Source organism: Colias eurytheme, chromosome 15 (assembly GCF_061535395.1).
Source record: "Colias eurytheme isolate Ceu_HAF_F1 chromosome 15, ilColEury1 Martin Lab GWU primary, whole genome shotgun sequence".
In the NCBI taxonomy this organism is placed as follows: Eukaryota; Metazoa; Arthropoda; class Insecta; order Lepidoptera; family Pieridae; genus Colias; species Colias eurytheme.
This window is the reverse complement of record NC_142994.1, coordinates 10,189,983-10,212,811: the sequence shown is the minus strand read 5'-3', so window position 1 is coordinate 10,212,811 and position 22,829 is coordinate 10,189,983. Positions and strand designations below refer to the sequence as shown.

General features: G+C 32.9%; 1 protein-coding gene across 2 annotated transcripts in view; it reads left to right on the top strand.

The window, feature by feature from the left end:
* The window catches only part of Prosap (SH3 and multiple ankyrin repeat domains prosap), a 150,750-nt gene that overhangs the window by 9,752 nt on the left and 118,169 nt on the right, over positions 1–22,829 (top strand). For both annotated transcript variants that reach the window (XM_090110484.1, XM_090110483.1), the window contains exon 2: positions 22,587–22,617. The gene's annotated coding sequence lies outside the window, so the exon portion shown is untranslated. The remainder of the gene's footprint in view (positions 1–22,586; positions 22,618–22,829) is intronic.

Genomic DNA, 22,829 nt, shown 5'->3' with positions numbered 1-22,829 from the left:
AACAAGCGAAAATGCAAATTTAAGTTAAACTATTTAAATTCAGGTAGTACAGAAGAGAGGCAATTGTTCAAACAACGAGGGTCGTAATAAGTCCAGACAGGCAATTATGTCTCGCACCCTGTAGTACTTAATATACCTACTCATACTCGTAGATATAATATACCTAGTATACGTGCGTTGTGAAAATATTTCCTGAAATCTAATATTTCAAACACTAAGATTTAATATCACTACATAGTATAAAGCAAATTCACTTCCCGCGTCTGTCTGTATGTATGTATGCTTAGATCTTTCAAACTACATAACAGATTTTGATGCAGTTTTTTTAATAGAATCGACTCTATCTATTAAAAAAAACTGCAGAGGAAGGTTTTAGTACATATATAATTTATTGGGTTTTAGACAAAGCGAGCGAAGCCGCGGGTGGATAGCTAATTTAATTTAATTATAAGAGTTTAGTCTGTAAGTTGTTTAATTATAAAATTTACACATTTGAATATTTTTTATATATTTATTTCTAGTAATTACTTTAAAATATTTCGGGATCATGTGAATTTACACGCAAAGCCCGGGTCACAAGAGGTCAAACTTAAGCTTTCATTTGTTCTTATATAATTTTCATAATGTAACTGTGGCCTCATAACACCGTGTCATACATTATCTCAACATATATCAATTTACTAGCTGTGCCCTGCGGTTTTACCCGCAATGTTCTGCTCCTGTTGTCGACAAATGGGCTATCTAATACCGAAATATTTTTTCAAATCAGACCAGTAGTTCCTGAGATTAGCGCGTTCAAACAAACAAACAAACAAACTCTTCAGCTTTATAATATTATGTATAGATAAACACTCTCAAAGTGCTCTCAAATGACCGATGACATAAACTATTTGTATACAGCTATAACAAATAAATATTACCACGGCACGGGTAACATGTTCGTACCAATTACGTTGCCATAACAACGGCGACACTATCAAAATAAACAAACATACTGCTCGAATAACGCAATTGTTTTGTTCTTTGTCAAAACACTTCGTTCATAGAATGATACACGAACCTTGTGAGTTGTGACATCGTTGCTTTCGGTCTGTGTTTACAAAATTGCGCTGAATATTTGATAACTCGTTCGTTATGCAGGCTCTATATAAAGAGTTTTTTGACTTAGCAATGTATTTATGGCAATGATAAAACCCAATTTTATTTAATCATAAATATTGATGAAACGGCAGTCCATGGGTCGCTCTTAAGAAACACTTTTTACTCTTTAGAAATAATCGAATTGCTAGTTTTCATAATGTTTAGTTTTCATGATTTAAATGATTTCATGCTAGCAACACGTTCATTAACATTTGATAAAACAACCCCATCAATCTGATTACCTCAACAAATGAATAAGTAATCAAGTTGTAATTACCAAAAAACACACAGGAAAAGGAAACGAAGGGAGCGCTAGGGGAAGCCGCAAACCACGAAACGAAAAACTGTATAATTACATATAGCTATAGAGGATAATAAAAGATAGAATAAGGGCTGATTTTTCAATCCTTAGTTAAAACTTATTCGTCGAATAACGTATGAAACTACCATTTCAAAAATGTATACATCATCTTCTGACATTTTACAGGTGGAATTTTCATATTAATGTGTACTCATTTTATTGGACGGATAAGTTTTAACCAATGATTGAAAAATCGACCCTAAATAGAATAAAAGATAAATTGCTAGATATTAGCATTTTGGAGAAGAAACACGTTTTAGAGAAGTTGAGGGGTAAAATGTTTTATGAAGTAGATATTATTTCACAATATTTTACGCCCATAGATTTCGAATTATCGCGCAACAGCAGCTCACAGCTGGTCTTATAAAATTCCACCCCTTATTTCCACTCCCTTAATTGTTTTCAAGTCAAAATTGATAAATTTTTTCAAAGTCGCTAATCTATATTCCTGAAAAAATCGAAAGCAATTAAAGCAGTCTTTAAAACCAAATAGAACAGAATAGAAATACAACTAGGGTTACTAAATTAACATCTGACTTATAGGGTTGGAAAACAACTTTTGGGTTGTCTACATATTTAAACCTCCATTGACAACATTTTTTTTTATTTCAATCAAAACTAGATCAAAAAAAACTTTTCGCATTATTTGCTTTTTGAAAATATTCGTTCATCCCAGAATTTCTCTAATTATTTTTTGGTTATTCTCACGTATTTGTTAAATATTGACGTTTTTTTACGATTGTGAACTAATCCCGCTCATCGCCTCCCACGGGAACCCCGCTATTGTCAGCGGTTTCCCTTTCAAGCCTATTGTTATCCACGCTCTATCGGATGTGATCGGTTTATTAAATTCCGCGGGACTTTTCAAATTTATCCGTCATGTTCTTGGAAGTTTATGATGATTGATTTGTATTTGGGTTTTGCGTCACGCTTTTCTATATAATACATATCTTCTATTGTACCTTATATTGTACAGTCTGTGTTGAGATATATTATTTGAATACCCTTTGTCTGTTTCTGTACAGTTGAAGCTAAAGGTGTTGTCGAACAGACGCATATGATTTTTTTTTTCATGAACCGTTTCTTTAAAAAGGAGAAGATGAATAGCGGTCTGTGGCCTAATAGCCCAACATTTTTTGTCAGTTCACTGAAATATAATTATCTTTTACTAAAAAGTCTATTGAAAGTTAAAAGGATAGATGTGAAAAGTCCCATCAAACGCAGCCATGATTAAATTCTTAAAGACAACAAGTTACGCATTGTTACTCCTATTATGGGCATTTTAATCCCGAGAAAGTACCTATTGTTTGTTTTTGCTGAACCTACAAAGATTGACTTCCGTGAATTAATGTTTATTCAAAGAATTTCTCGAAGATTATACAAGGGTCAGAATTACTGGTAATTAGCAAGAAGCATTTTATAAAGCACTAGCGGTCCGCCCCGGCTTCGCCCGTGGTATATATTTCGCAATAAAAAGTAGCCTATGTTCTTTCTCAGGGTCTAAAGATTATCTGTGCCAAATTTCATCAAAATCGGTCCAATAGTTTATGCGTGAAAACCATACATACATACAAACCTTTCCTCTTTATAATATTAGTATAGATTTTACTATTGTTTTTATTTTTAGAATATAGAAATTGATTGAATTGCAATTAATCCAATAATAATCTAACTTTGTACAGTATAATTAGATTTATTGACAAATGTCAATAAAGCTGATTAGTTGTTGTAGGTAGAATGTTGTGCTGTGTATGTAGTAGATTACAATTTATTGGTTTGTGACGTATCTGCTTTATTTTTATCATCTTTATATAATTGACTAGCTGTGCTCCACGGTTTTACCCACAGTGCTCCGCTCCTGTTGGTCTTAGCGAGATGATATAATATAGTCTATAGCCTTCCTCGATAAATGGGCTATCTAACACCGAAATAATTTTTCCAATCAGACCAGTTCCCGAGATTAGCGCGTTCAAACAAACAAACAAACTCTTCAGCTTTAAACTATTAGTGTAGATTAGAAGTTGCAGTTTAATCTTGAGACATACTTTAATCGTATAGGAATTTTTATTTATTTATTACATTATTTTGGTACCATTAAAAATGCTTTTTAGGTTCACTTACATTTTTTGCCTCATGCCTACACATGATAGACATCTAATTCCGTACCTATAACAAATCCAATTAAGCACTCAAACAATTTAATTGCTACTAAAATATAATAAAGTGATATACAACGTCATTACACGCAGTTTAAATATATATATAAGTTTATATAACGTGTGTGTGCGGATGTGGCGGTGCCACTTGATCACTCATCCGGTGTATAGCTGTACGTGATCCTTGGTATATTGAATTAATTATATGTGTATTATTATTAATAGACTGCGAAAAAACAGATTCTTTTTTTCATTTTCTCATTTTCTACTGGGCACTAATGTTATTTCGTTTTAAGCGAAATCGAAAATCCTAAACTGCCTTATTTTCTTCCTATAATATACGGGCTACCTATCGGTAAGATAAAACTGATTTATTGTCATCAAATGACATCAAATAGAAATTTATTTGTTTTTTAAAAAAGAAACTTTACTAAAAACTATAGTTAGGGACTTTTCGAGAGGCATACTTAAAATAATATAACGTACCACAAAATTGTCTGCTCAGGATACATATTTCATTTAGGTATGTAGTATGTACTATCTAGTACCTATAAATATAGCAAGTTAGTACTCAGAAGTCAACACTAGAGGCTAAAATATAAAAGCGTATAGATATTAGTTATTACAAAAGCACTTAACCCGGAGACTTATGGCGCGCGCCTCCCCTTAATTGCTTCGATCACTGAAGCTTCGAACTTAGGAACTTATTAATTTTAATTGGTAAATTTTCGAAGAAGCAAAAACTTTAATACGAAATTCTATAACATAGAGTATATAATTTCCCACAAGTATTATAGCTTACTTCCTATTTGGTTCTTTAAATGGTAATTTATTTAGACCATCTATGTATTTTAAAAACATTATCTACTATTATATCACTTTGTGATCTGATGGTATATCGGCATAAAAATCACACCCCTAGGCTACACCGATACTTTTATATAACAAAATCACATTCTGAATGTACTACAGAAAAACTAAAGCACTGCTAAATGTACCTACCTATCAACGAGCGAAATATTTCGACTTTGAAACTTTGATACACTACTCAACTAAACAACACCTATTGTGTGGATACATTACATACTACATAGCTGCATATCTACATTTCACACCTCGACAGGAGTCTCAAGTCCGCACTTTGCGTGCTCTCATGCATTGTAGCACATTCCGGTCTAGACTTGCGTTGATTTAGCTAGTTACTTGCATCCGTCACCTCTGTGAGAAATGCCCTGTTGTTCGGCGTCTTAAATGAACATTTGTTTGTGCAAATACACCGAAACCTGTTAATTAGATGTATTTATAGAATATACTAGCTTTCCACCCGCAGCTTCGCCCGCGCAGTCAAAGACAAACCCGCATAGTTCCCGTGGGATTTCCGGGATAAAATCTATCCTATTTCCCGGGATAAAAAGTAGCCTATGTCCTTTCTCGAGTATCAAAATATCTCTATACCAAATTTCATGCAAATTGGTTCAGTAGTTAAGGCGTGATTGAGTAACAGACAGACAGACAGAGTTACTTTCGCATTTATAATATTAGTATGGATAAATAAATATTTTCCAGGTAAAATACTAGGTATTGATAAAAAAAAAAACATTTAATTAAATGAATAGGTACATCTCTTTTTACGCTCTTAAAACTGTCGACCTATCATTACATATTTTTATTATAGTACCCTCATTATAAAACAAAACACAGGCTACATGAAATAACAAAAACAAGTATAAAACAGTACATTCACATAAAACTGAATATATATTGCGAAAATATATAAAAGAAAATACATTGGACACATTCTACTCATTATGATACTAACAAAAAGAACGAACACCGTATTAAATTTATCTTCAATCGAATCCCACCCTTATTTATATGATGAAGCGGTCGATTGTAGGTCGAACACGATATGCATTATAGGAGAAAATAATTTTATTATTGTGCTATTAAGCTAGGAAGCTATTTTAGGACCTCAACGCGTAATAGCACTTACGATGGATCCATTATCTTGCGATATTTTTAACTTTGCAGAATTATTATGCGAATATTCTTAATACTGCTCCAGCATTAATTTAAGTATATTTAATATGGTATCCAATTATTACAGTCAATCAACCACGGAAATGAATTGAAATGTCCTAATATCTAGACAAGTCCGATATTACTCAGGATTTGAGTATAAGTAGATACTTATTTGATTATTTGTAGTAGACTCGAACGTCGAACCTGTGACTTTTTGACTGGATTCATAGATTAAAACCGCTGAACTCATATTTTATACTAAATTGATATCTCAATATCACCTACATTAGAATATAAATGTACATAAAACCTTGAATCGGACAAATGGGGCGCAATAAATCATAGCAGGATTGATGACAATTCTCAGTTCTTTCACGCAATTTCCTTCGCTCGTCTATTTTCCTTCACTTTTGAAAAGGTTACTTATATAACTGAACATACAATTTATTTAATGGGAATTGAGTTCATGTTATTTATGTATTATACAATCTGAAATGCTTTATTAAATTCATTAAAATTCATCTCCTCGTAAAATTTTATTCGTTAATCGATATATTTCCTTGAATAGTATATTATTCTTTCATTAATGCAAAAAAGGTTATTGTGTAATGAAATGTTGCCAAATTCGCAAAAACCTCGGAACGGACAAAAATATCGGATAATTTTACTGGCTGTATAAAAATGCTCTAGTTCATGTTATTTTTATGTAACGAAATCTTTCACTAGAAAAAACACCAACCTACTAATTTCATGTGAAATAATATGAGCTCAGAAACGAAAGTCGTCGAAATTGATATTTATGTTTGAACGTGACATCGTCATAACCTAAATCCGATATTTGTATAACTAGAACAAAATTCTCTTGTGGTTTGAAATTTCCATTAAATTCGAAACCCACTTGACCAAACATGAACGTTGTCAAAAGCAAGTTGTGCAAAACTTTAAAACTAGAGCATCAATATCCCGGATCCATTAAAAGTGCACCTACTATAATAAGGTCTATCGATCAGCAAACAACAAGTTCTAGTTGACACGCAATTTACATGAAAAGCGCGAACAAATCTCGGTAATGGGTCGGTAGCGTGAACGGACCAAATGTATTGACTGCTCGAAAGCTAGACGAAGAATGGAACAAGTTATAAGCTGAGGCGGAATAATATTTTGTTTGTAATAATTCTCAGAGCTGTAAACTGTAAAGTTATTTTACCCCAATTAACCTTAATTAGGGTAGATTAATAAAACAACTTTTTATACATTTTACATGTTTTATGCCATATTAAGTGTGCAATAATTTCGAAAAAATAACTTATTTATTGAAAATAGGCGATACATGGGAACCTACCAGTAGTTTAACGCACATTAAGGGAAGTAAGGGATCATTCACAACATTCCCTTTCGCCTGAAATAATATTTCATATCACCTACAGCTACCTATGCGTATAATTTGTCAATGTACCTATATGTAAATTCAAAGTTTCAAAGCTTCAAATCGCGTTTATCTCATGTATTAATCCACGTGGCATACTTGTGCAACAACAGTAATAAATATATTAGTGTCTGTAATGATTTCCTATTAACAAGAGGAAAGAATTTCGTATTGCAACACTGGACCGGCCCTTGTTCTCGCCTTAACAATGTGCACAAATATGTAGATGCCTTTCATTTTATCGAGCAAACCAATTGTGGCTGATAATGCTTCTAAATTCTAATACATAATTGTAATTAATGCCTTGAAATATCTAGCAAATATAAAGATAATTTTATTAAACACTATACACACTTACTTACATAGAGACAGAGATTCCTAATTCGTAGCTTTCTACCTTTTTAGATTTTTCACCATTTCACATGGACGTATGAAGAATATTTTACGTTAAATTAAACTAAACATCGTTTAAACATTTAGCTTTTAAATAAAGAGCAGCGAATTAATAAACTGCAAAGAGCAATTAAAAAAGAGGTTCTTAAATAACCCTCAATATCGAAGATAAAGGATATATCGTAACAACCGATTCCAGCACTTAGCGATAATATCAGGCAGTAAGGTCCTTTGCGGCACCTTACTGAGGTAAGCCATTTTCTATAAGACACACAGGACCGGATTTAGTTATAGTTTTATTCATTCATTCAAATATTTGTTAGTAAAACCTGGGATCAAAAAGACTTGTTACTCTGTAAAGACGTTGCTTGCTAATGATCATAAGAATATCCAAAATCAATCGAATATGTTGGTTAGTAAAATTGTTACAAACAAACAAAAAAAATATACTTTCCTCCTCATAATAAGAGTACATACAGGCAGTTACGAGATTTCCCTAAACATATAAACTTTACACAGACTCACTTTAACTCCAACGTCATTATACATATCACATACACTGTAAAATTGGACAAAATTTAATTAAAATATAATGTAATTTACTGGAAACGTCAGGATTATTGTATTGATTTTCACAATTTAATATCACAAGTACTATCATTTTCATTTAACATGCCAGTCCAACCCTGAATAGAACAATCTTATTTGCCAAACTGTGAGCAATTATCACCCTTAGCTTGATAGATATAAGGACGAATAAAGATATACCTAATAAGTTCCTCAGAAGAATTTATTCAGGTAAATTGGATAGCTTTCAATCGTTCGCTTTTTGATTCTAAAGTAGATTATTGGGCTTTAAAATTGGCTGTGAGAGATTGTTTTTGATACATAAGGTAAGATAAGTGAAATTATTATTGAGGAAAATTATTGTATTAGTGAGTATATTATTATTTTTCAATAAAGTCCACTATGGAATCTGTAAGATGTTGTTTTAGGGCGCGTTTATACACTCAAGGCTGCAGATGTTCGAGATTCTGTTTTATAACGTTAAATGTGTGGATTTTTTTTAATATTGTGTCATAGGACGAAGATGTAGGCGAGATAGTGCGATAGTGCGATATCCACATCTCAGGATCACTATAAAATATAATATACATGCATCATCGCAATACGTGAAGACAAATTACCTACAAGAAAACGACACACTATTTACACAGATATAATTTATATGCACGCCTCAACTAAACAACTTTCAAATCACATGAGATTCCTTCGAAGAACACAAAACAGACATTAATTACAAACGTGGCAATCTGCCTGGACACTTAATTACAAGTTCTAGGGAATCTACTAGATCTCCAATACGGAGTGGACACAATTAGAATCAATGCTAAGCCGGGATTAACGTCAGCTCAAAGGGTTTATCGGAAAACTCTTCCTGTCACTGTGTCATATCTTGACATCTCATCTGGCTACCTATTACAGGCATTACTGCTTATTTCAAGTACATATTTCAGTCAGCACAATCATTCTGTATGAGCCAATTTACGAATAACGGTGTTTGATTTGGGATTTGATATCCTTATATCTTTTAGAATTTAGAGGGTTGATAGTATTGTGTGTGTGTTCGTTTGTATACTGACATTTTCTTTTGCATGAGATAAAGTTTAAAATGTTTATTGATTATCCTGATCATTGATTGCACTGATCATTATTATCACCGTTACTGTATCATCGTCTTGTCTCACATCAATTTTTAGTTTGATCAATTCACTGTGATTTAAGTTTCATTTTATCAGAAGTCTTAAAAATATCTAAACATTGTATTTGTTTTGCTGGTATAAATGTTTCATACATTGTAACGTCTAAGTTCTAACACTCTTCAGTCCATGCAGATACATTACGACCACAGATCACAGTAACATATACAGCACTAAATCTCGATTAGCGTATGTAGTACGAAATCAAGTATTTACGGAACAGCAAAGCATGGAAACAGGGTCGAGTGAGGACAGCCGACAGGCGTGCGCATGCATTTTGCACAAGCGTTACGTACTGAAGATCATTAGGGATGGTAACGTAGCTCTGTTATTTAGGCCAAATATAATCAAGTTTTTGGGTCGAACATTCATTAGTTTTTTTGCATGCATTTTATAGATAATTAAAAAATAATTATAGGGAAGTAACTAATCATTATGATGCGGTATACCCTTGTCCTTGTCTTTATAGCGCTATAGCTACTTATTCCATAGAAAAAACGGTTGTGAAAAATAACTGTCGAAATAAATCGTCTATTATAGAGCTAATCTCTATAAAAATAATACCTACAATATACTCACATAAAATAATGGATTCATCTGTACATCGATGCTATCATTTTTATAATGCACAGGTATAACGGTACGTATAATATCAAATCGTAGGAAAGGGCTGAGCAGTTTTTACCACAACTCCCGGAAGGCAGTCATTCGAATAAACGCTTCAATTTACAATCCGCAACACGCCGTGGTTTCACGCTATTACTGAGCAATTCGATTGAGGAAGATGCATTACGAATGTGGGCGCGGATAATATCCGATATCACCGGTTATTATGCGAATAATTCACGTAACTCTTGTTCAAGTTGTTATCATTCATCAACGTACAATAACTCATTTGGACCTTCAATGAGTTATTTAAGTGCACTTGTGCGATGACAGGTGTGAAATATTAATGTTATTCCTTGCTGATTGTTGTAGGGTGCAATATCTTTTGAATGGTTTTGCTTTCGTATTGCTATGTTTGTACTTTATACTGTGGATAGATATTTGTTTGATAGTTTTTGAATAGTTTCGTTTGAGTGTTTTCAATGTTGTGAAAAAATCCGAAATACGTGCCGAAAACGGGATCACAGAGTTTGTGAAAACGAATTTTGTTTTAGTTTTTGTATATTCATCAAAGGCATGTTAAAAAAAAGGTTTTGCTATTGATTTATAAAGGATTAAACGTTTATCTCAACTGCAATGAGTAATGGACGATTTTAATTAATATAATTAAGTTAAGTCTTTTTATACCAATTAGTGCGTAGTGCGTACCTTCTAAAACTGGGTTGTATTTTCTGAAATGGGCATATTTGGATTTAAATACGTATGTGTATGTATTTATATTACACACATGTAATGTAAGTATCTACTACACGCTTCTCTAAACATCGTTAACTCTCAGAAATTCGAAATCCTGATTTTAAAAATTATAGCCGATTCCCAAGTAAAGACTGGGTAAGACTGGATAAGAAATAATATTTCATATTATTTCTTATCTGTGCACTATGCGATACCTATTTTGAGAATGTGTAGGATATTAGAAAGCCATTAAGGCAGAGTAAACAAACAAACTGATGACGTTCAGTTTACTTATATCGGTCAAGCTATTTTAGTATCAATTTCATCGATATAAAGTTGAATATACGTTACAGAGAGTTGAGACCAATAATTTGAAACTACGTACATATATGAAATTTACCGATAATTAGTTAATTATACTATCAACATAAGTTCATGTGTAATAAGTTTATTACACATGAACTTATGTTGATAGTTGATACCTATAGGCTACAGTGTGTGCTATAGTTGGTTATTAAATTGACATTGCACATAATAATTCTGTCTATTTGTTTGTTTATTTAATTCTATCTTATAAAAGAATTTTTATTAAATTGGCACCGCTCTTGTTGAAGTTCGTTATGTTCTCTAGCTCTTCTCTAACACATCAATTATATCTCGATGAAATTGTTTCTTGGCAGTAATATTCTTCTTTTTACTGCCTTAATTTATCAATTTATTTTCCAACTAATGATAACGCGCTCTTTGGTTTTAAAAAATTACTACAGAAAAATCAACTACCTACTTAAACTTATTGGAGCTTAAAGCTTACAGAAGGACAGAAGAGCAATGTGAATGCTCATTCAACATACAAAGACATAAACTCAAACTCAAACATTTATTTATTCAATTAGACTTCTTCGAGAAGCACTTTTGAAACGTCAATACATATTTTTACATTTACCACCGATTCGGAAAGCAGTATCTATGGAGAAGAACCGGCAAGAAACTCCATAGTTGCTCTTTTAAAACATATCAGTCATACATATTTTAAATCCTACAAGAATGACTATCGCGACAGCTCTCAGTTAAAGATACAGTTATTAATTCACAAAAAGTAGTGTCCAGTGTTACGCAAACTAAACAGTTAAGAAGATACCATCTCAACTGGTTTGCCAACTTCATGGAATCCAAAAAACTGGACAATAGGACAATTAAGAAGTGTACCTGGTCGTTGACTTCTGTAGAACATGAATTAGCGGTTTGTGCGGTTCAATAATTTGTTAATTACATTGTGTGTGCGAAAACGCATGTTGATCCAAATTAATTAGTAAAGCGACCGCAATTGTTGAAAAGCGTAGTGTAGGCAGGAATATTATACAATATAGGCTAATTTGGTTGGGAATGCACAAATAATTAATAGACATATATTTCTAAATATGTAGGAGTACAAATTGTAGTTTAAATGAAAACTGAAAATTACATTGTCAGACGAAGGTAATGGCTAGCTGTGTAAAGATAATATCAAAATTACAATAATTCTGATGGCATGTTCAAAATCTTCTACGTCGTTAAAAATATTTCATCACAAAATATTTAATTATAACTTAACTTCTATCTAATACCTAACATCTTGTTTAACTAAACCTACTAAAGATTACAGATTTACAGCAAATAAGAAAAACAATAAAATTAATCTCACCTTCACCAATTACATATCTGCAATAAGTATAAAACTACAGAAATGTTCTCTTTCCATCAATGCAACTTGCAATTACCGCGTATGTTAGTCGTGAACGTCAGAGACCCATCGGCGACACGGCAATCAGCCGACACGCATAGCCCGCAAGCAACGTAGGGTTGCTATACATGTGTAGCGAATACTCGTACTAAATTAGTATGCAGAAGAATGATTCCATGATTGGCGGCAAATCGAACGTTTTTAAAGCGCGAATCGAATGTTTTTGAAATTGGAAGAAAACACAGATAAATAATATAATTTAGGCGGGAAAATAAAAAAAAAATTGAAATTATTCATTGAAATATAATTACAAATATAAATAAAACATAGATTGTAAATATGTATATGATTAATTTTAATACGTATTTCCATAGTAAAAAGAAGATACAAATTTTTATTTGTCGCATTTGCGATTCCATTTTTTATTATTATCATATAGGAACAATTATTGACCAAAACGTATTTTAGACACAAGATATAAAATATTGTTTAATAAAATAGAAATTATTGTGCTTGGTAACCCCACGCTATTTCCCATACTTTATTATAATGGAGCTGGGAGCATACTGTTGTCTTGGCGGTGAAAATAATTGAATAGAATAAGACATGCCAAGTTCAGAAACATCCAATGCTCAGTTAATAGGCCTCGAGTAAAATCTACATGTTCGATAGCGCTATCGCTGTTGTGATGCTTAACATAAATAAATATCTAAGTAGTATTTTGTAAGCATTTTACTCATAAAAACTTTTGTGCTTTTGGTCTCATCAAATAATTAATTAATAATTTATTTTTAGTTCACATCTGTTCACAATAGGATAATAATTCCTAAACATTTTTAATTGTAAGATTATTATAAGCGGTTATGTAAATCTTAATACTTCTTAAAAGTAATTAGAGGCCAATTATTCAATGAGCTTTCTTTAATAAACCTATTGTAACATTATATAAACACAAGTAATAGATAATTAATTAATAACACGTGTAATGTGTATCATAAGAAGTAGACGATGAATAATAATATAACAATATCACAGAAGTTTAACGTTTTATAAACAATAAAACTATTAACAAAAGACAAATGAAACAGCAATTATTAACCACCTCTATCAAGGCCAATTCATAAATAAATCCAGAATAATATAGTGCAGTGCATTGCATTATAGAGCACTGCCAACTTATGCAGACTCGCAGTACCACAAGTTTTTACAACAATTAATTACACATAATTTCTTACGAACCTTCGCTTAAACATACATAACGGTACATAACAGCGATTGCAGTGCAAAAAAGCTGTCATCTGTATCCATATGATGGTATATCTGTCACATAGCACAGGATCTATTGGGATAATAGCAGAGCAATTTTATGGCTACTGTCCTGTTTTTGTTTGCTATGTACAATCAGACCTGAACCGGTATAAAGTGGTGTGATTAAATGCATCAACTATTAGAGCAGAAAACTATTTCAGGATAATTTTTAATCATGTGGGTTCATAGAAATTCTTGTTTTAATTTGACAGTATAAAGACATTAATTCCACAAAATTAACCTAATAGAACCATAGTAAATTCGAATACTCTGTTTTCATAGATTAAATTGAATATTGAGTTAAATATATTAAGGACAGCACTATAACAATCATTTTATAGGAAGTTAAAATACTCCTAAGTACTAAGTCAAAAACAAAGATTGAATTGAGAGAAGCTAGAGTAGGTACTTATAACATACGGAGTTCACTCAACGGCACTCCACAATATCAAAACAGCGTACCTAGTTACTTGGATATTTCAAGCTGAAAGGAGCACCCTGTGCTTGTTACAATACCTGAAGGCTGAATACCGTTTTGGAGGGTAACCATGAGGACTCGCATCCCGGCGGCGAATCAAACCGTCTCAAATGCCTGCATTGGCTGACTAGGGTGGCTACCGTTTAGTGTCTTTTGGGATAATTTAAAACGTAGTTTATGCGGATATTGTGGTAGGAAATGACTTCAAAATTTGGTATTGAAAATTAAAATATTGTGGAAAATTATTTTAGACTCGTATTTTTAATTATGTGAAACATATAAGAGACACTTATGTTTTTGGCTTTTGTTTTGTATTTTATATATCGACGTTACGAATTTTTAATTTATCTTATGCATATTTTTCTAACATTAAACAGAATTAATATTGAAATTTAAATAGCCATTTGGATCAAAAATACGTTTTTTACCTGAATATTATTGTAATCCTTTAAACATGCGACCTACAGGTCAGTTGACCCTTAGGCGCGGGTCAAACACAAGCGGCGCGGGCGCGGGCGCGCCATAAGCGCACCTCTTGAATCTGTTTTGCACCACGTCCTTCTTATACATTTTGTATGAAATAATTTTGGAAAGGCGACGAGGCGGCACGCCACGGTTGCGCCGCGGGCGTACCGCAGGCGTACCGCAGGCGCGCTTCCCCCATCGCATCCAAATAGAGGTCAATTCACGGTCATACACAATCAAAAACAAATCGGGTGGTAGTAGACCGGGAGATACTGACACAAAATTTCGAGTCATTTGTCTGTTACAATTTTTACAAAAAAAAAATTTGCAGATTTTTCGGCGGTATGGCGACCATTTGGAATCGTCCGAAAAGTATGGCATGGCGATTTTCGTAAATGGCTGCACGACGATGGTTACCTGTGCAAAAGTTAGCCTGGTACAAATGGTTGAATTGTTTTTTTTAAATCAACACATTCGCGTCGGTATGGCGGGCTGTAAGTCACACCGGAAAAGTATGGCATGACACTACCGCCTACTTCTTTTTTATGGGCTATCGGTAAATTCTAAATTTTTTGTGTTACAAATCGTTTGACTTCGCTATTTTTCCGACGAGTTCGACTAACGCCCACGCGACTAAGCCGACGGTACCAGCGTTCACACCATCGTTTTTCTTTTTGTCATTGCGTACTAAGACCCCTGTAGAACCGCCATCCTGTTACAAATGACTCGAAATTTTGTGTCAGTATCTCCCGGTCTATAGGAGACGGTAGCCTGTCAGTCAAAAATGTGTTCTCTCTGTGTGGAATTATATAGAGCTGCTATTACATACCCTTCTTCGTTTTGTTTTTAAAGGTGAATTGAATTAATCGATGAAATGATTTACACAGGTGATGGCAGTAGGGAAAGTGAAAATGAAGAAGAGCATAATGAAAGTTCCCATGTATTTACAATGTCAGAAATAAAGATAATCCTGATTTTGATTGTGTTTTTTATTTATTTGTAATTGTAATAATATTGTGGAATGATCAGTACTGTAAATACTTTTGAACTGAGATTTTAATGATAAGATTTATATGGTTTAAATGTAAACCTGTGTTTGAAAACCATATTTTATCTATACTAATATTATAAAGAGGAAAGGTTTGTATGTATGTATGTATGTATGTATGTATGTATGGTTTTCACGCATAAACTAGGTACTGGACCGATTTTGATGAAATTTGGCACAGATAATCTTTAGACCCTGAGAAAGAACATAGGCTACCTTTTATTGCGAAATATGTACCACGGGCGAAGCCGGGGCGGACCGCTAGTACAATATAAATTTTGTGTTATTTTAACCTTCTTTTCTTCCATCATTACACCAGTACTACTTTAAAATTACTTTAAAAGTACTATAAAATTTTCCAAGTAAATTCCAACATTTCCAACAAAGATATATTTGCAATCGTGGGGTTATCCTCGCTATTTACTTACAAGGAATTATCAAAACAAAATCGTTACTTTCAAATTAACGTTACTTTCAAATCTCTTTTAGCACAAAAAACATAATTTTACTAAATTATGCATGAAGAAAATGCATTTAACCACTCTATATAAATATCATTTTCGGACGCCAACAGCGCGCCCGATGCGCGCCGCGCCGCTTGTATATGTCCCGCGCCTTAGACGGGCAAGGATGTTTAGAGGTCATATCCTTCCACGAATACTGTATCAAGTTAAAAGCTTCGTACAATGATTGACGTAACATTATGTATGATGAATATTACATTTTATGCTTTTTAAGCGCTCTATTTATAGATACAAAATAAATAAAACCCAAAAACTAAAATTATAGTTGATGTTTCATACCGAAACCACAGCAAAACACGTGTTAACTCATATCAAAATATCCATAATGTTTGTGACAGTTAAAAAAGAAGGCACACTGTTAATTTAAACCAAATCTTAAACAGCTCAAGTCAATGAACTTGACAAAAATTCTGTAAAAAATCTCCCACCCGTTTTTTACATAGCAACCCTACTCAAGGGGTTTCAACTTTCAAGTTGGGAGGGATTAGGAGGTAGGTCTTTTGTCTGTACGTCATTACTTTGTCAAAGGTCCTTGCAGGCGATGGGTACACGGGGGGTCTTATGGTTGTTTTGTGTTGTGTGTGTGTGTGCGCTTGCTTGGCTTTATCTTGCGGGATGATAGTGCGGCTTATTAATGTGGCGAAATTCTCTTTTGATAAGTCAGTGAATTTTTAGAAATAACATGCTTCTGTTGAAGTGAGTTGGTATATTATACCGACTACGTGATACCAGTTAAACGTTATAAAAAAGTTTTTTTGTTGTTTGTTGCACAACACACGTGGAAATAAGGAAAATGCTACGTCTTTGTATATCTATTTATAGTTTATGCCTAAAGTAATTCATTTCGTATCCGAATTTGAAAATTGTTTTTAATATAATATTAAAACCGTTTGTACAGGACCGATTTCGATAATTATTTTTTGTGACGTTAATTACTGTCAAGATAATGATCTAATGAAAGGAAAACTAAAAAATTTGCACCAATATTGAGATAAATTCAAGTCTTTAAACTACTCGCATTTAATATCTAGTAAAGACGGCAACATGGGGTCAGCTAATAACAATATTGTCGTAATATCGACGGCTTTACAGTATAATAACAAAAGGCTAGTAAGTAATACCATTATACAACCCAGATAAGCTAGACTTAGGTCATTGCTTAGGTCTAAGTGTGTCAGTGTGACCACATCAACTGACAATCAGTGTTGTGTGGTACTGCGCTTAACTGAATCGACACGCTCGCAAGTCTTGCAAAAAGCTGCGGTAATGACTGTATTACAAGATATAGACTTTAGCGAATTCTCTTTACGTCTTACATGATCTCTGAGATAGTATTAAAGCAAAGAATATCGAGATGATCGAAAATTACATCTTTAGTAACACTTCGTATTAAAAGTGGATGAGAACGCTTGTCCAACAAATTCCTATTGCGTTTACAGATCGGAATTTGTTGTAAATAAGAACAAAATACATCAAATAAGAAAAAAAAAAAATAGTCTTAAAATTTAAAAAATGTTGTTCCATTTATATAAATGGACCAACATTTTTTCATTTATTTGAATAAGGTTATTTGAACATTTTATTTGAATAAGGTATTGAAAACAATACCTTATTCAAATAAAATGTTCGAATCGTAGCAAACTAAATGTAGCAATAGAAGCAATATATCAAAATACATATTCAACTCCTGCCAACAACTTCCCGGAAAGACGTCCCGATCAAAGAGACTCGATTGCCTTTGTCGCTGGTTCCCGTAGCTTGCGTCAAAGGAATTTTATAAGAAACGCGCCTCAACTCTCGAGTATCGGTCAAGAGGGCAGAGGACAGTTAGCGCTTTCCGAGAGGCCACTCTGCTAGGTGTGGAACACGCTGTCTTCTCGACATTATTGCCTGTTGTCATTCGGCTCAATAGCTCGTAATGTATTTATGGTACCTTTTGTGTTGAGAATTGATAATTGCAGATTCTGTTACTACTACGCAACTATAATTTATCTATTGCAGCTTACTGGCTATTGCAGTTTCTATATTGCAACGATTCTAATGTGTGATTAAAATTGTATAAATTATTTAAAAAATAATCTATTTCTTGGCTTTTTTCAGGAAAACTTTAACTATTACCTATACTTATAAAAATGCCAGTAACTAACCTAATATTACGCGAGCTGTTCACTTAATAAACCCGATTATTTATTCCTTAGATCCTACACTAATTGCTCCCAAGGACACTCAAACAAACCTTTCTTATCCATGTGAATACGGAGTACAGTATGCTTCTATACTCCCGCAGGAAACGTGCTCAAGTTGCGAAAATTGTATTGTTCAAAAACAAAAGGACGTGCGGCTTGGAGAGACGACCACTATTGAGATTAAGGGCTCCTTTAAGCACGCTAACAATAACATTCTGTTGTATTTTGCTATACAGTTTGCAAAGAAATGATAAGGGATGCTTCATGCTATACATGTGTAGAGCAAAGAAGAAAATATATCAATTCTAGATAAGATTAAAGAATTATAGGTATGTTTTAGTAATATGATTGAACTATCTAACTCATCGCCCCCCCCTAACGCCGGCACTATATCTAAGGGTTCTAGAGCTCGGAGTAGAATAAATATACATTTTCAACCGTGATAATGTTTCTATAATGAATTCCTTCATTTGAAGTAGTAAAACACCATAATATGCTAATTGCTACTATAAGTCATCATCACAGACTTGCATCATAACTCAAGAAAGCTGTAGCACAGATTATTAAACAGTCACTTCATAAACACTACTTTTATTTGAATTTCTAATAGAAGTGCAAATTTAAATTTGAGACTCTAATTATCTGTTTAATTGCGGTAAATTTAGAAGAGTTTGTCCGAACCGTTTGTATTTAATTAGTCCTCTATGTGTTTAGTAAATAATGCAGTTTACTCGTATGTTTACGTTCTTTTATTAAAGACTAGTTTCAGCTAGTGGCTTCTCTTTTCGGCTCCATGATATCCGAATACTATCTACCTTATCTTAATGGAGTTCAGCCAACATATAACTATATTATGAGACATTATAGTTCACATATTATTATATAAGAGAAAATACAAATTCTCTCTCAATTCCATAACTGTCGACCCATGGGAGTATTCGACATGAGATTAGACGTAGGATCGACAGCTTACGACAGTCAAGGTAGACGAGGATGTCAAGTCTATGATAAAAATAGGAAAAATATATGAAGCACCAACTTCGAATTAACAGTATGATTTTTTTATTATTTGTCATTTTGGGGTGGTAACGTAGTTCTTTTGATTTTTGGAAATAATTGCCTCTTAAGTTCTATGTGATTTCTATTTTCTAGTACATATGTATGTTTTGGTGAGCTTATAATTACCATTATGTATTTCATAGTGACCATTATCGAAACCATTAATTTCAATGGAACAAGTTTACAGAAAGCTATAGGTAGGTACTATTTACGAAAAATAAGAATATTGCAGATAGATTATGGTAGTAGGTATTTAACAGGAAATATAATTGTTAGAAGATGGACGGACAAATTGGTTTTGAAATGTTAAAATTTTGATTTGTTTTCTACAAGAAAAAAGAATAAAAGCAAATATCAGTAGAGAGTTTTTTAACAGAGTAAACACCAAACGAGCCTACACGTAAAAACTAGTGATTATCTAATAATACTTATATTAAAAAAGGCCGGATGACGGTGTACCTACGAGTATGTCGATTGAGGACAGCCTTTTTTGTAAAAAAATGTCTGTATTTTGTATGTCGTTGGATATTGGCTTCCCTTTACTTAAAAATAATTAATTGAAATGGAAATGTTTAACTATTTTAAAATTAACAATACCTACAAATAGACAAAGAAACTATCACTAATTACTCATACACGATATTTAATATTATCTACATTGAGTGAAAAAAATAAGCTGAAATGAAATGAATTGAAAAAAAAATCCAGTAAATTGTTACATGATTTACAGATGTAGGACAACAGTTGGTTGTAATTTTAATAAATTACTAAAAAGTGGATTAGTTGCTAGACAAAAACCAAACAAAAGAAGGACTAGACAAACATTTCTTAGATACAATATTTATCTTACGTGTCTAACTTACCGTTGTGCTTTAAAATTAGTTTTTAGGTATGCACGTACATTGTTGCATGCAATTCTGTGGTTGGTAGCATCATTTATGAGAGCTGAAACTTAAATGGGCAGTTATCTAAAGCTGGTTTCCACTGCAAGTTACTTGATATTATCACAGATATTAGAATACTACGATATTATGAATGCCGATAATCCATGATTGGAATATTAATAATGTTGTTCAATGCTATTGGAATTACAACTTTTTGTGTCGTTATTCGCTGTATTTTATTATATTATTTGTATCAGTAAATGCAATATTTATCACAAGAGTAAAATAAAATTATTTGAGTAGGTAGATATATTTAATATTTATTCATTCGTTGCAATATCGGATAACAAAAATAAATGGTAAAACTAGATTGAGATTACTTTAAATACTAACTAAGGTTCGATGCTAAAACTTATTAGACTTTTCACGTCGTAATATGGCACGCAGATAAATAGTCACAGGTGTAACTTTTCACTAGCTTTCTATACAGTTTATGATCATATCAACCAGTGGAGGCTGGGGCTAACACGCCAATTTAGCGAATAACACAGGCGTTAGCTGCCGGGTACGTTTACACAGCGATGTTGGATGTTACACTCTGAATTACGAATAATTTCCTATAAGGCTCGCCGTACACTGGACGGATATTTGTGAGTTAGGAATGTGTGTAACTAAAATTTTGAGATTTACTTCTAATAGGTATCAGATACATTTTCAGTTATTTTACATAAAGAAGCTTTTAAAACTTTACAGTGCAGTTTATGTTAAGGTTTTAACATAAGCTTAATATAGTTATTGTACATAATATGTATTTCGTAAATGTAGAAAATAATCTCAACTCGATAGATGCCATTGAAGTTGAAACGCAACATGATTAGGTACCTTTTGTAGGTGCTACAGCCTACAACAGTCTGGTAAAACAAAAATCTTAAAAATATTCCTAAAAAAAAAACATCTAATTTCAAAATTAGTTCCTAATTCAAAAAATACAAAATTCTAAATTCAAATTCTCCAATGAGCGCTGCGCCTGCACCGCATAGCAACTTCACCCCGGAACACTCGTGTACACTAAATCATCTGTTTCTCACTCGATACACTAGTGACTAGTCTATAAATGGTTTTGCATAGAACATGCTTCTGTGAACCGTGGGATGTGTAACATGACTACTGATTTACTTATTGATAAATGTCAGTAGGTATATTGTTTATGAATTTAGAAGGTACTGTGATAATTTCGTAATTACAGTAATAGTTTTGCAATAACAATAACAAAAGGGTTACTTACATTCCTGAATTTAATAGTTTCGACAACTTAAATTAAAAATAATTCATGACAATATTTTTTTAGGTAAAATATCATGAAAAACCTGAATGCCATTACTTCTAATATCAATCATTACGATATATTTAGTATCACTTCTGGTAAATACCTACTCGTTTCTCTACCATATTCAGGTCAAGAAAATTGCATCATGTAAATACGACTTCCTTGCTTCATAGTGTCCTCATTCGGGAACAGTAGCCAAAACATTTGACAGTCTTGACCTCTAGGCAAATCTAGTAGAAACATCTAGAACACACTACAACATTGAGCAACAGCGCCACACAAATGTTAATTAATAATTTATATAAATTCACAAACAAAATTAACATCGCCGATGATTTAGCACGTGCAGCGCTTTAATCGCCTCATAAATCTTCATATAATTCCTCAGCGCGGTGTACTATCTAGACGCACTGTTCTAAGTAGCGCTGTCTTGAATACATTGACGATATGCGGCTATGGGATTAGCGGACGTGATTGAGATATTAATTTTATACGCTAATTATAAACATGTATATTCTCTGCACTCCATTCCGAGGAATTCGTTTATATTGGTTATAGGAGAGACTGCACAGCGGAAAGAAGAAAAAATATTATAATTTTTAGTTAGTTCGATTCCCGGTCGAAGCAATAGAATTTTCGAAAATCTTTGAATGCAGTTCTATTTCTTTTTAAAAATAAAGGAATGTTTCCTTTCAGCAAAATTTGTTATCTCCAGTATTTCAAGTACTTTTCTCCCCCAGGGCCCATCGAAAATTTCCACACTGTGTAATGTGTTCTCTAAAATCTAATCAGTTGTTCTATGACAACTTTTTTATTAAATCAAAAACACATACATAACTTATATCATAACATACCTCTATAAAAGCTACTTTTTCATACCTTCCCAAAAGTGTCCACACTCCACCTCGTGGGTGTAATGGCCTCCTGTCAGGTGCTTATTATTTATTAATGGCGGACGGTGTAACTAATTCATGCGATATTGTTTCAGGTGGCTTCCGGGATGCGCACGCGGGATAGATGTAAGCGACAACTTTTTAATATTTAGAAGTAGAAAACTTCTTAAACGCAATTTTATTATGTTTGTATTTACAACACCTTTTGACACTGAGTGTGGTAAAAGACGGACTGTGTGCAAGTGTTTAATTTCTATAAAATTAATATTATTTGATGTTTAGCAACGTTAAAAATTCAACAACGAATGATGTTCAGTTGGTAGTTTGTCAGATTATCT